Below are 12,640 nucleotides of genomic sequence, written 5' to 3' on the forward strand. Positions count from 1 at the left end.
AAACTGGGAACACATCTATTTTAACAATTATTATATTGTTAAAATATATTAAATTTATTTATGTTAAAATATGTTATATTATATAAAATAAAAACTTGCTTGCTAGATCATAGGCCCTCAGAGGGCAAGAGGTGAGTCTTACTGATCTTACTATATCCCAAATAGAAAAAAGTACTTACTATGTAGTAGACATTTAATAAACAATTAGGAAATTAATGTATAAGTGAACTAAATAATCATTTGTCATGCCTACCAGCACTATAACAGGGTCTTATTTTGTTTTTTTTTTTAATGGATAATCTTAATTAGGTTGTTACAACCAAATGCAAATTCTCCCCCACAACACACACACACACACACACACACACACACACACACACACACACACACACCCCTAGTATTTATATCACCCCAAATAGGTAACAATACAATGCATACTGTCTTGTTGGCTATCTTTCTCAATTCAACCAACACTTGTTTATATGGAGCAATGGGGTTTGCTCTTTGCACTGGTACCTGCACTTCTCTGTACCTACACCCAGACCACTGATCAGCACTGCAGCTTTAGGTAAGCTAATCTATCTCTTTGAACTTCAATTTCTTCAACTATAAAATCAAAAGATTCATATAGCACTTGGTGATATGCAAGCAATTTCCACAGGAAATTTCTTATCCCCATTGGCATCATCCCTAAAGCCACTTAACAGAAGGATTTGGGGGTTGGGAAGGTTAATTTGCCCAAGTTCAAGTAACAGGCTAGAAGTAGGACTTGGCAATTGAGACTACTGGAGGCCTTTTTATCTTCCCAGCAATGGAAATCTGTGGCTTTCACAATCTTACTGTTGATTTGTGAAATTTTTTCTTTCTGCATGTTGGGTTTTTGTTTTTTTTGTTTGTTTGTTTGTTTTATCAGCAGGAAATAAAAAATAAAGTACTCTAATTGCCAACTGGCTGTGATTCATACTAGAGTGCACTGTATGAAACTTCATGATTTTTGAAGTCAAGAGCAGGAGCATCAGATACAGATATGAGGTCAAAATATTTCTCAGTGCCTAGATTCAAACAGTTTTGTAAATAAGTAAACACCCATAACAAATGAACACCCCTCTGCTATCTGTTCCCATCACTTTGAACCCCTGTTCATTACTTGATTTCCTATCTGGAGTATAAGAGGGCAGAAAATTGTTTAGTTTCCTTGTTTAATTGAAGGACATCGGACATGACTTAAAAATGTTTGGTAAATGAATAAATGGGTTAGAATATAAGCACAAAGATCCAGAGGCAAAGGATACTGAGCATCTAACCATGTGCTCTAACCTTGTGCTCCTATGGTTTTAATTCTCATGACTACCAATGGAGATGGGAGTCCCACTTCACAGGTGAGGAAGATGAGATTTAGAAGATGGTAGGAAGTGGTAACTTGGTTCTTTTAGGGATCTTGTAGAACTAGGAGGTGCTGCTTTCACAAAACCTCCAAGCCACTCACTAAATTACAGATCAGAAAGGAAGAGAAGAGAGGGAGCCAGGGCTATCAAGTTGGCCGAGGGGTACAGCAACGGCTACACAGGCCTGGCAGTCTGGGTCAGATCAATCTTCAGGAGCCACAGTGGAAGGGTGAAAAGAAAGAACTCTCCAAACCTTCCTCTGAGCTCCACACATAGGACATAGCATGTAGATATGGCTCCTGCTTTGTGCACTTTTGTGGACTATAAGTGAATGATTTTTTTTTTTTAAGAGAGAGCAAGCCAGCTGCTACACAAAGGCTGACTTGCAATTTCAGTCACTGGTCTTCTCCTAGTGAGGTCAGGAAAACCCCGTAGACGGAGGTGCAGAAGTAGTAGGTTGTGGCTTCATGGAGGGAAATTCTAGAGGGCTGTTTTGTCTGGCAACTCCTAAATGTTGTTTTCTGAAGACCACGGGTAAATGGATGGGAAACTGAGGCCCCTACATCAAAGGAGTCACATGTAGGTGTCTGAATAAAGCTTCTCTATTTTGTGTTCCCCCTCCTGCTCTGCTGCTATGTCTGAGCCCATCCCATAACTACACACTGTGTGGGGACTGTTCCCTGGGGTGTGGAGGCAGCGCATTTTGTATGTAAGGAAGGTGTCTTAAGCAGGTGACCAGCATCCCCACCACAAGGGGTGTCTTCTTGTTCTGCGGTGTGGAGTCGAGCTCCTGAGAGTGGAATCAGTGAGAATGCCCTATGCAGCATGTCTCCTTTATTTTAAAGTTTTATTTTTTATTTATTTGCTTTTCTCTCCAAGCAGACCAGTGATAATCCGCTAGGGATGCCACGCTAAAGCACTTTTCCTACTGAGTTTTGAAATGGGGCCTCAGAGACGGAGTTTGATACAATTCAATGACTGAAGCAATACCTCTGTCCATTTGAGCATTCAATGGCCCATTGCAATACAGCTTAGTTGGAGGGAAATTCCGGAAAGAGGACTTTCTATTTTTTTTTTTTAATTTCTTTCCCAGTTGACTAGAGTGGGGCTTGGAAAATGGAGCTCCCTCACTTCCCCAGCCTCTCACCAGTGTTAATTAAATACAAATCACTTAAAATGGGAGCGGTTAACCGAGAGCAACACAATGTTTCTCTCCAACACATTCCTGTGAGCACAGATGTGGTGATCTGTTATAAGAAGGCTCTCAAGCCCAGAGGTCTCACTGATGAAAAATTATAAGAGGCAAAGCAACATAATGTGACAACTGTTCATAGAAAAACACATTTTAAACTACCCATTTCCATATCCATTGTGCTTAAGTAACACATATCATAAAGGAAATTGGCGTAACAGATGGTTTTGACGTTAGGGAGCCAACGCAGAGCCGTTTTCACATGGATGCAGTAAAAGCTCCATGTAAGCCAGCTGGCTTCTTACCTACAAAGTCTACTTTCCCCTCCAGTTAGAGAAATTTCCCAGCACTACGAGGATCAGCATATTTCTCCTTGTGTCAGACGCCGCCGCCGTGTCGTCTAACAGCGTCAACTGGACAAGTTGCCCAAACTCTAAAAATGGAGCTTGCTGAACCGGCGCTTCTGTCCCGGCCACTTTAAATTAGAAAACTCTTCAGCTGCTCCACTAATGGTTCTGGAAGTTTCATACACTGTCTGGGTCTATTTGTAAATTAAATCGTTTAAAATAAAGCTCTTTAATACTCCATAATCAGTCCTGTCTCTCGGAACATGACTTTACTGTGAATGCTCCTTCCTGACTCTCCTATTGTCCCGAGGTTCCCGGGAAGGAGGCACCCAAGCGATAATTCAGCATTATCACTGCTCCAGTGCACTCATCGCTTAAAGAGCAGCGGTGCTCTCTGCCCCTGGCTCCCGAGGCCCCCTGGCCCCAGGCAGGCATGGCGACCCAGCCACAGCCAGATGTCAGGAGGCATCTCAGCTCCACATGCAGCAGGCGCTCACTCCAGTATGGTCAAACATCTGCTTCCTCTGCAGGCGAGCAACCTGCTGAACACAATCCGAGGGCTGTGCTGGGGGGCGGGGGGATGGCCAAGGACACAGTCCCCAGCTCCTCTAGGAGTCTCATCAAAACTCTGAAACTGTAAGACAGCCCCAGAAACTCTCCAAAGGATAGAGCCACACACAGCAGAAGCATTCAAAGCATTTCCTCAGAGGAAAGAAAGCTAAGGGATAAGATAGGTTTCCTCACAGCCATTCTCAGTTTTGTTCAGTTATTTTCGGCTTGAAGTTTCTTTTAGAGAGCTGGAAATTTGAAAAGTATATAAACTCCTTGGGGTGTGGAAAAGACCACACTGACTTTCAAAAATTCCCCCCTTTATGATTTAATTGGATCACCTTCTATCCACTTACATGCTACCGTAAGAGGGACTATGTTGTGTACAGAGTTCCTAAATGGCTGTCGCACCACCAGTCACCTGAGTTTAAAGCAAATAAGCCTCTCTGAGAAATGCATTCTAAAATACACTCAGCACTTACTAGAGCCCCACCTTGTCACATGGTAAGGAACCTGGTCCAAATCACTTAATTCACCTGAGCTTTCATTTCTTCTTTAAACCTATGGGGATAACATTAAAAACATTCCTTACAAAGGCTAAATATGAATTGCCTTTTAAACCAGAAAATGGATGCAATGTAAGTATATATATGTATACATGTGTACACATATACAATGTCACAATATTCTGTCAGTATACAATTAGCATGTGAGTGATAGGTTTCATTTTGACATTTTTTATGCACATACATCATTATACCTAGTTCTTATTTAATGATTTTCACAGCTAGCTTTTATTTTGCTTTGTATCAGAAAGGAATTCAGGTTTCCTTCGTATCACTTATTTAATACACCAGATACAGGCCCTCTGCCAAGAATGGCCTCATTCATACTATTGGTTCTAAGGAAAAGTGCACCCTATAAAAGCTAATGACCAGCTCTCATATCCTCACCAAATTTCATATTCATATCACTCTCATAGATTTGTATGCTGTTAAAGTGAAAATTAATACTCCCTTATTGAAAGTTAAGCATATACTGTGCTTAATTCCGTTGGGAGAGCTGTGGCTGCCCTCAGCAGAACTGGCTAGCTAGTATAAAACTTTCAGTTTTAATGATCAGAGAAAAGCAAACAGGACAGAACAATCAAATGGGTCTTGATTTGTAGCAATCTGCCCATCTGGATGGACAGATAGGTTATTTCTGCCACAGTGAGCGGTTGCTAGGTCCTATTCCTCCCTATGTTTTCTCTTTCTCCCACCAGAATGCAAGCTCAGTGAGGGCAGGGCTTTGTGGCATCCACTGGTACCTCCTGGTATCTAGATGCTTTTTTCAAGCTCAGCTGAAAAGGGTAGGCAGGTGTGCCTCCATTGCCAATGGTTGTCTAATGTACTAATTGCAGTATCTTAAGGATTACCTGTCTGGTGGTCTCTTCCTACCTGATGCCACAGTAATCTCATTGCCCTCTGTCAATCAAAGCAAAGTGTCTCCAGACACTGGCAATCAAGCCTTCAGGAGAAAACTGCCCTCAGTTCAAGACTGCTATACTGCTATCTAAAACAACATGTGGTAAGCAACAGGTACTGAGTAAATGGTGGCAAATAACCAAATCACTAAATGTTTGGACTTCCTTACCATCTTTTTTTTTTAAAGACATTAGCTTTAGAGCAGTTTGAGTCTGACTGTGAAATTAAGAAGGCACAGAAATTTTCGACATCCCAGCCCTTATATAGACATATATAGACATAGTCTCCCTATTATCAACATCCCCACCAGACTGGAACAGGTGGTAGGGATGAGCCTATACAGGCTCATAGAGGACAAGCCTACATCAACTTGCACGCTCAGTTATAGGAAGCTCATTCAGTGTTCCACATTCTCTACAGTTCCACAAATCCTGAAATTACAATCTTGAGAGTATTTTCACAGTTTCTAAAATCTGTCCTATCTAGTTCTGGCCCTTTACCCCAAACCTTAGAAACTACTGTTTTGACACATACATTTCATTTTTCAAATTTGTTAAGCATAAATCACTTATAAACTCTCTTAAAGATACATTTTGATACAATCCTAATAATACAATATGTGGGGTTTTATTTTTTATTTTTTAGATAGGGTTCATGCAGCCCTGGCAGGGCTAAAATTAGCTTTGTGGGCAAGGTTGGCCTTGAACTCCTATTCCTGCAAAGGGCTGAGATTGTAAGCATATGTCTCTGTGACAAGTTTAATAAGTGTTGATTTTAATTGTCATATCCAAGCACATTTTAAAATTTTCTTATTGGTTCTTTAAGACTTTTAGGTTGGGTGGTAGTAGCACATGTCTTTAATCCCAGCACTCTGAAGGCAGAGGCAGGTGGATCTCTGTGAGTTTGAGACCAGACTGGTCTGTAGAGTGAGTTCCAGGACAGCCAGGGCTACACAAGAAACTCTGTTGAATTTTATTCAACATGTTTCATCATATTCACCCCTCCCCCAACTCCTCCCAGATCCACCTTTCCCTACTCACTAGTAATATGCAGTAAGATGGATTTTTAAAATATGTATTATTTCATTATTTAACTTAAATGGACAGGTAAATTAGCAAACAGTTGATAGATAACCCAGTAGGATTTCTAGACAACAAAGAGTTCTGTCTTGAACTGGATTGAAGAAAGTACGCTACACTAGCACCTTGCAGGAGGTGAAATAGTCAAACACACCATGTGTCTTAAGCAATGCTCTCCATACACATCCTTTACTTTTGTTTTCCTTCATGTTGCTCAGTGTCAGCACCTCCAGGAAAACACTGACAAGGTACCAATGGGCAAAGTCTAGGTTAAGTTACATGTCCCAACCATCAAGCGTTGGGACAAGGTATTATGGCTAGTGTAAAGGAAACAGAACAATGGACTCTTCCACAGTCTACCAGAATTTGAGATTTCTAGCTTATAATGCTTGCCTCACCAATTGAGGATGATGGAAGTCACAGAAAATGTATTTAGTTCTTGGCTTTCATTCTTTTTAGTCTAGTAAACAGGAATGCAAATTCTTAGATATATCTGCATTTATTGCTTATTGATATAATGGAATTGTGTCTGTTTATAAAACTGGGGGAAGGAAGTGTTTGTTCCTCTCAAAATTATGATTTAAAATAACTACTACTGTCACCAATTATGAAGATTGGAATATACAGTGGCTCTTTTTATACATGTTTCATTCAGCACAGAATAGTTGTTTACAATGAACATAAAAATGAATACACTGTTAGTATCTATCTATCTATCTATCTATCTATCTATCTATCTATCTATCTATCTATCTATCTATCTATCATATAACAGTATAACTCATTATCAAAATCCTTATAATCTAGAAGAGACAAAAATTGAGACAGTCTCAAACAATCACATAGACGGTGAACTATTACAAAACTTTCCTCAAGTGACAGTTGGGTAGACTCTTACCAACCTGCAGGCTAGTAGCATCTGAACGCTCCCATGAGCAAAATAGACAGATCTGGAAGGGCTAACCACAACATGCCAGCCCTCAGTGAGAAGTTTTTCAGTGCACTTGGGTTATGTCTAGGAGGGAAATCTCTGAGCCTCCTCCAGCTTCTCAGTCTCTTTTATTAAAATATCACTAAGAAATGTTTTAATCTTGATCAGTCTTATCTGTTACTTGACAGATAAGCTTGTGATACCATTTTCCAATACAAATTTCCTAACTACTGACTGTACTTACTCATCTTGAAAACTGAGGAAAGCCTCTTATGACACAGAATGTTTTGCTTTCAAACTTTCTGACACATTCTCAGTCATGTTGTATCTCTAACTCCAGTATAGACATATATAGATAATACCAATCCAAAATGCTACAAAGCTCATTTGGTGAAACAATGATAGCAATGCTATTATAGAAAATCTGTCACTGTCTATTTAAATGCAAGGACAATTGTCCTTAGGTATCAGTGGGAGATTTGTTCTCACTAACCCTTGATACCCAAATCTCTGGATGCTCAAGACCCTTACACTCAACCTTTATATATCTTTCTGTGTTCTTCGGCTCATCTCTAAATCTTGTATAATACATAATGCAATGTAAATGCTATACAAACACTTGCTATACTGTATTATTTAGGGAGTCATGACAAAAATAACCTGTACACATTCATTAGAGATACAGTTTTCACAACATTTTCTCCCCAAGGACAGCTGAATTCATGGATTGTAGAACCCACAAAAAAATAAAGGCTGACCATAGTACGAGTTTCTTGACTGTGGAGTGACTGGTGGGGTTGGAGCTGAATGACTCCTGGTGGGGGTGGAGAGCTCTTCACCTTAGTGGAGATGAAGGACTGCACAGGTTTTCACTTCCAATGTACTGGCTTCTACTAACTATAGCTGAGGTTATAGTCCAACACCCCAAGAACCAAACAACAAACAAAAGATAACAGGGTCTATGAGAGAAGAGCCGACTCTCTCAACTTCAGGGCACTTATTAAAACTAAGTGAAAATCAATAATCCAAAGGAAAACTCTTTCATTCAATGTTTGATTACTCATCCATGGGGAAGAGTACAAATTCCAACTTTGCCAACCACAGTAACCAGTTGGATTTCCAAGAACTGGGAATGCCTCTGCATCTAGCAACTTACTTTAACTTGTTTGTATTTCCTTCAGCCTCCATCAGGATTTCCCAAGAACATGTATGTTTTCTAAAAGAGCCATCTGGAAATAAAGGCTTGTTTACATGCTCCCTACAGACAGAGCAAAAGACCAAACCTTTTAAGAAAAGTTTTAAAGAAGGTTAGACCTGACAGCCAACCAGAGACGAAATTCATTCATTCATTCATACATTTGTTTTATTAAATGCAATGCCAGAAAATAGAAATAGTGCTGAGCAAACAGCAAATAAGCCATGTTAGGGACCAGAGCTCAGGGTCTGATTCCTTAGCTCAAGGCACATTGGATGCAGCTGCTATATTCTCTCAAGTTTTAGTACCTTCTGAAAGTCAAGAAAACAAGCTGAGAAGGTGAATGCAGGTTGATTAATAAGAGGCAAGCATTGCTCCTCAAAGCATAACTCCTTGGTTGGTATCTTTAAAAGAAGCTTTGAGTCAACAACTCCCCTTCTCCCCCTTCTCTCCACTGGGTGGGAGTTCTCTCTCTCCCTCTCCTTCTCCCTCTCCCTCTCTCTCTAATAACTCTATTAACTTCCAAGCCCATCTAGCAAAGCTAACTTGTTCTCCCACCCCCATCCCCATCATGAGGTATGTTTACAATTGTCAAAAAGAAGACAGGGTCCCAGCAGCTAGAGGGCCCCTAAACACAACAGCCAACAGACAAAGCTGGAGCTAAATTAGCAATGGAGCCTTTCCACACAAATGGACATTGCTTCTCTTTCCACATGAAGCATCGAATTTAACAGTGTTGTTTAAATAAAAAATATGCTCCTTTACATGTTAGCAAAACCTTCAATGTGCTCTTCTATCTTTCTAAACTTGGCAAGACTTTTCCTCTAAGCCATTTAGAGTAACCAACAAATGTGAAAACCTAATTCTATTGATATTTTTTGAATCTGCACACTCAATTCCTTCATTTAGGCTACTACCCATGCTACCACCATATGAACCAGTTTGTTAAAATGTGTTGCAACTAAAGCTTGGTGGGCTTTGAATGCTGGAAAATCTTTCTCGAGGGCTAATGAAGACAGAAACTCTGCCCGTTACAATATTAAGTTTGTTTCCTCTGGTGATTCAGAGAAGTGAGCAATCTGTCAGCAGTGCATTGAGGGAAATTACTTGTCTTGGAGGAATAACTGCTGACAGTCACTTTATCTCAGGGCTGACCCAAACATCTCCCCACTGACAAACAAATTACTGTCTAACTTTGCAAAGGTAGCTAGCTAGTTTTAATTTTGATTGCTCTTTCAGAATCTCTTATATAAATACCCACTCCCACCATTTATTGTATTTTTAAAGGGTAGCAGATGCATGCAGCAGTGTATGTGGGAGGGCAGGTTTGAATTCATAAGCAAGAAAAAAGGAAGACAAATGATAAGAAAAGGAACTGTGAGGCTTCACGACTGTGCATGAGGAAGCTGGGGAGCGACTCGACATTAAGACTGGCAGCATTACCAGTGACTGACTGGGTGAGTGAACACATTACCCACACAGTACTGTAGGAATTAATTTTCTTCAATAAAATGATTTTTAAGGATCATATATTTCACAATCTAAACATATGTCACTGTTTCATAAACAAAATAAATGGATTAAAATAATACATTACCAATATGCTGACATGTGGAGATATTTTAATTAGAAATTCTTAAGCTGTGTGGTATTTAACTGCTGGATTTGCCAAAGAGAAGCACGCATCATTTAATAAGAAGGCAAGAGGCAGGTGTATCACTTTGCATATGGTACCAGATTGTGTTTAATATAAGCTACAACTATGAGACAACATTGCTCCCAATTAAAAACAAAACAAAGCAAAATTACCGTAGGATCTATCATAATGATAGTAACTACATGAAATGAATCAATACACTGAAAACACTTTTAAATAAAAAAAAATCCAGAAGTCAGGTTCTGAGACAGTATTTTCTTCAGACAGAATCTAACATAGTATCTATTTAAAGGCCATATTTACATGACCACCTCATTATTCTAGTCCCCTTTCCTGAACGTTCTTTTTGACTTACTTAAGGACCAATGCTAACACAGCTACAGAAAGCAAATGGCAAGCGGTCCAGAAATGTATACGGTGAGAGCCTCGGAGTAAGTAGCAATATAATATATTGTTTACTGTGGAAAGTGCCCTCTGTTCTGGAAAGGTCAAAAGCATTGTAACCTTAGAGTTACAGTTTCCGATTGTTCCCAGGGTTAAATACATTATCAAAATTAATGATTCGAGCCCCTCAGCCTTCAGATATATGAGTATTCGTCCCTCCATCTGCTCAACTGTTTAACTAAAAATAGCACCTTTGGCCTCCTCTCTCCTGATACTGTGCCCCTGAGGCAGGGACAACCAGGCCTTAGATCAGAACAGCTTTCAGTGTCTTCCTTAATTTAAAGACAAACTGGAATATGCTAATGTCAGAAGGGTCATTCAATTTTTAATACCTTTTCTCCACTTGATGCAAACTTTCAGTCTTTAGGGTATAACTAATGCTGCTAAGGTTGCAGATTTATTGACATTAGAAGTGACACCTTCTGAAGGAAAGAGGTAGAGAAAGTAAGTCCTGAGCAATGCATTGGATAAGGGCCAGTATGTTCGAGTACTCCTCCTAGGAAGCTCTATTTGTAACGAAAGCCAGGCACTTTCACAGTTTATCCTGACCCCAATTATTAACAGAACCATGACATTTTAGCTTGTCAAAGAGAGGAAGAAAGCCCCAGCTTACAGCGGAGGTAATTTAATAGCAGTAAAGCAAGTTATTATTAAGTTTTTGCTCTAAATATTCTAATATTGTTCTAATATTCTAATATTGTTGCCCAGCAGTTTAGATACAGGTCTCTACTTTGTTGTTTAAAGATGTCACAATAAATATGACATACTTAGGCCAGGAAATCTGGAAACCTGCCTTTCACACAAGTGTAACCAGTGTAGCACAGAAATAAACATCAAAGGCTTGTTGACATGCAGGAAAATAATCTTTTTGATGCAAAGAAAAACAACACATATCCTTCCTCAGATACAGATCTAACCTATGAGCTCTACACCTCTTCTCTATGTAGACAGTTGTAAGAAAGGAAACTAAGAGAGAGAGAGAGAGAGAGAGAGAGAGAGAGAGAGAGAGAGATTAGGTAACAAGGAAAGACTGGATGTAGGCAAAAGGACACATGAGTTGTGAAAGAGAATAGAAAACTAGTTGTTTTTCTACTTTCAACTCTGTTGGCGTTTTTTTTTTTTTCTTTTTTGTACAGTGAAAGTGTAAAACCCTAATTGAAGCTCCAATGGCCAATACAACTGTGCAGAAGTTCACTGAGTTTCAGGGGGTTGGGAGTAGCTTCCTTAATCCAGCTGCTTGATGTTTTTATTTGTGAGTTCATTACAATAAAGAGGTTTCTTTATAATAAATTTTCTTTTTTGAGACAGGGTTTCTCTGTATAGCCCTGGCTGTCCTAGAATTCACTCTGTAGACCAGGCTGTCCTCGAAATCAAGAGATCCACCTGCCTCTGCCTCCTGAGTGCTGGAATTAAAGGTGTACACCATCACCATCCAGCTTATAATGAAATTTTTTAATTAAATAATACAATTTTAAAATGGAGGCAAGAGAACATAGTACAAATAAACCCCAGGATGCTCTCAGACCAGATACACTTAGACTACAAAGCTAGAAAAGTTCTTGCTAGTATGGGTTTGTTATTTGGCCCAATTAAAGTGACAGACATGTGACATCTGCCTAGCTTCTAAGCCAGCACCTTTGTGACTCTGGGAAGCTATGGCACGTCTGTGGTGACACCTTGGGCTCCAGAAGTCAGGTCTGACACCGCAAGCACTCGTGCCTGTGAGGGAGGATGTCAGGGGTGAAGCATGAGGTCAAGAGAGAGGTCTGGTGGAAACCTAGCTAAAGGAGGGAGGAAGGGACAGAACATACATCCCTGCAGACAACCCAGACGAAGAGCTTGAGCCAAGGTCACCTGCTTTCCAGTCTCCTAGGCACATTGTAGCTCCTTGGGCTGCATGTCTTGAGTGGGTCAGCTTGCTACCTACCATCACACAGAAAGGCTACCCCCCATCTCCACACACCTCTCTTTATTCCCTCTGGATCGAGCTGATTTTCACACTGCCCAGGAACATGGTGCATTTCTATAGCCAATAAAAGGCCTCTGAAAGAAATCTCCTCTGGCTATGTAGACGACTGCAGGCATTGTGTGGTCTGTGTCTAGTCATGTCAGAGGGGAAACCCCAGTTCCCCTTCCCCCATCACTGGGGAGTGACAGAGAGTACTGCAGACCATCCTCAGGCCATTTCAGGGTGGCCTTTTGTCTTGTCCTCCTCCTCCCTAGATGTGATCACCCCATCATTTACCATCATTTTCCAAACAAGTGGATTGAAAAGTGGCAGAGGAGAGCATTCAAAGGGTCAGAGGTTACTGATGTATCCACATGGATAGGACCAAAGGGCTGAACATAGATACAATGATAGTTTTGATAGGAGAGGAATGTGTAATTTCCCATC

At 40.3% G+C, this 12,640-nt stretch overlaps 1 protein-coding gene across 50 annotated transcripts in view; it reads right to left on the reverse strand.

The window, feature by feature from the left end:
- Positions 1-12,640, reverse strand: part of Sox6 (SRY-box transcription factor 6) — a 604,948-nt gene that overhangs the window by 90,906 nt on the left and 501,402 nt on the right. The gene's annotated exons all lie outside the window — the stretch shown is intronic.

This window comes from Peromyscus maniculatus, chromosome 1 (genome assembly GCF_049852395.1).
Source record: "Peromyscus maniculatus bairdii isolate BWxNUB_F1_BW_parent chromosome 1, HU_Pman_BW_mat_3.1, whole genome shotgun sequence".
Classification (NCBI taxonomy): domain Eukaryota; kingdom Metazoa; phylum Chordata; class Mammalia; order Rodentia; family Cricetidae; genus Peromyscus; species Peromyscus maniculatus.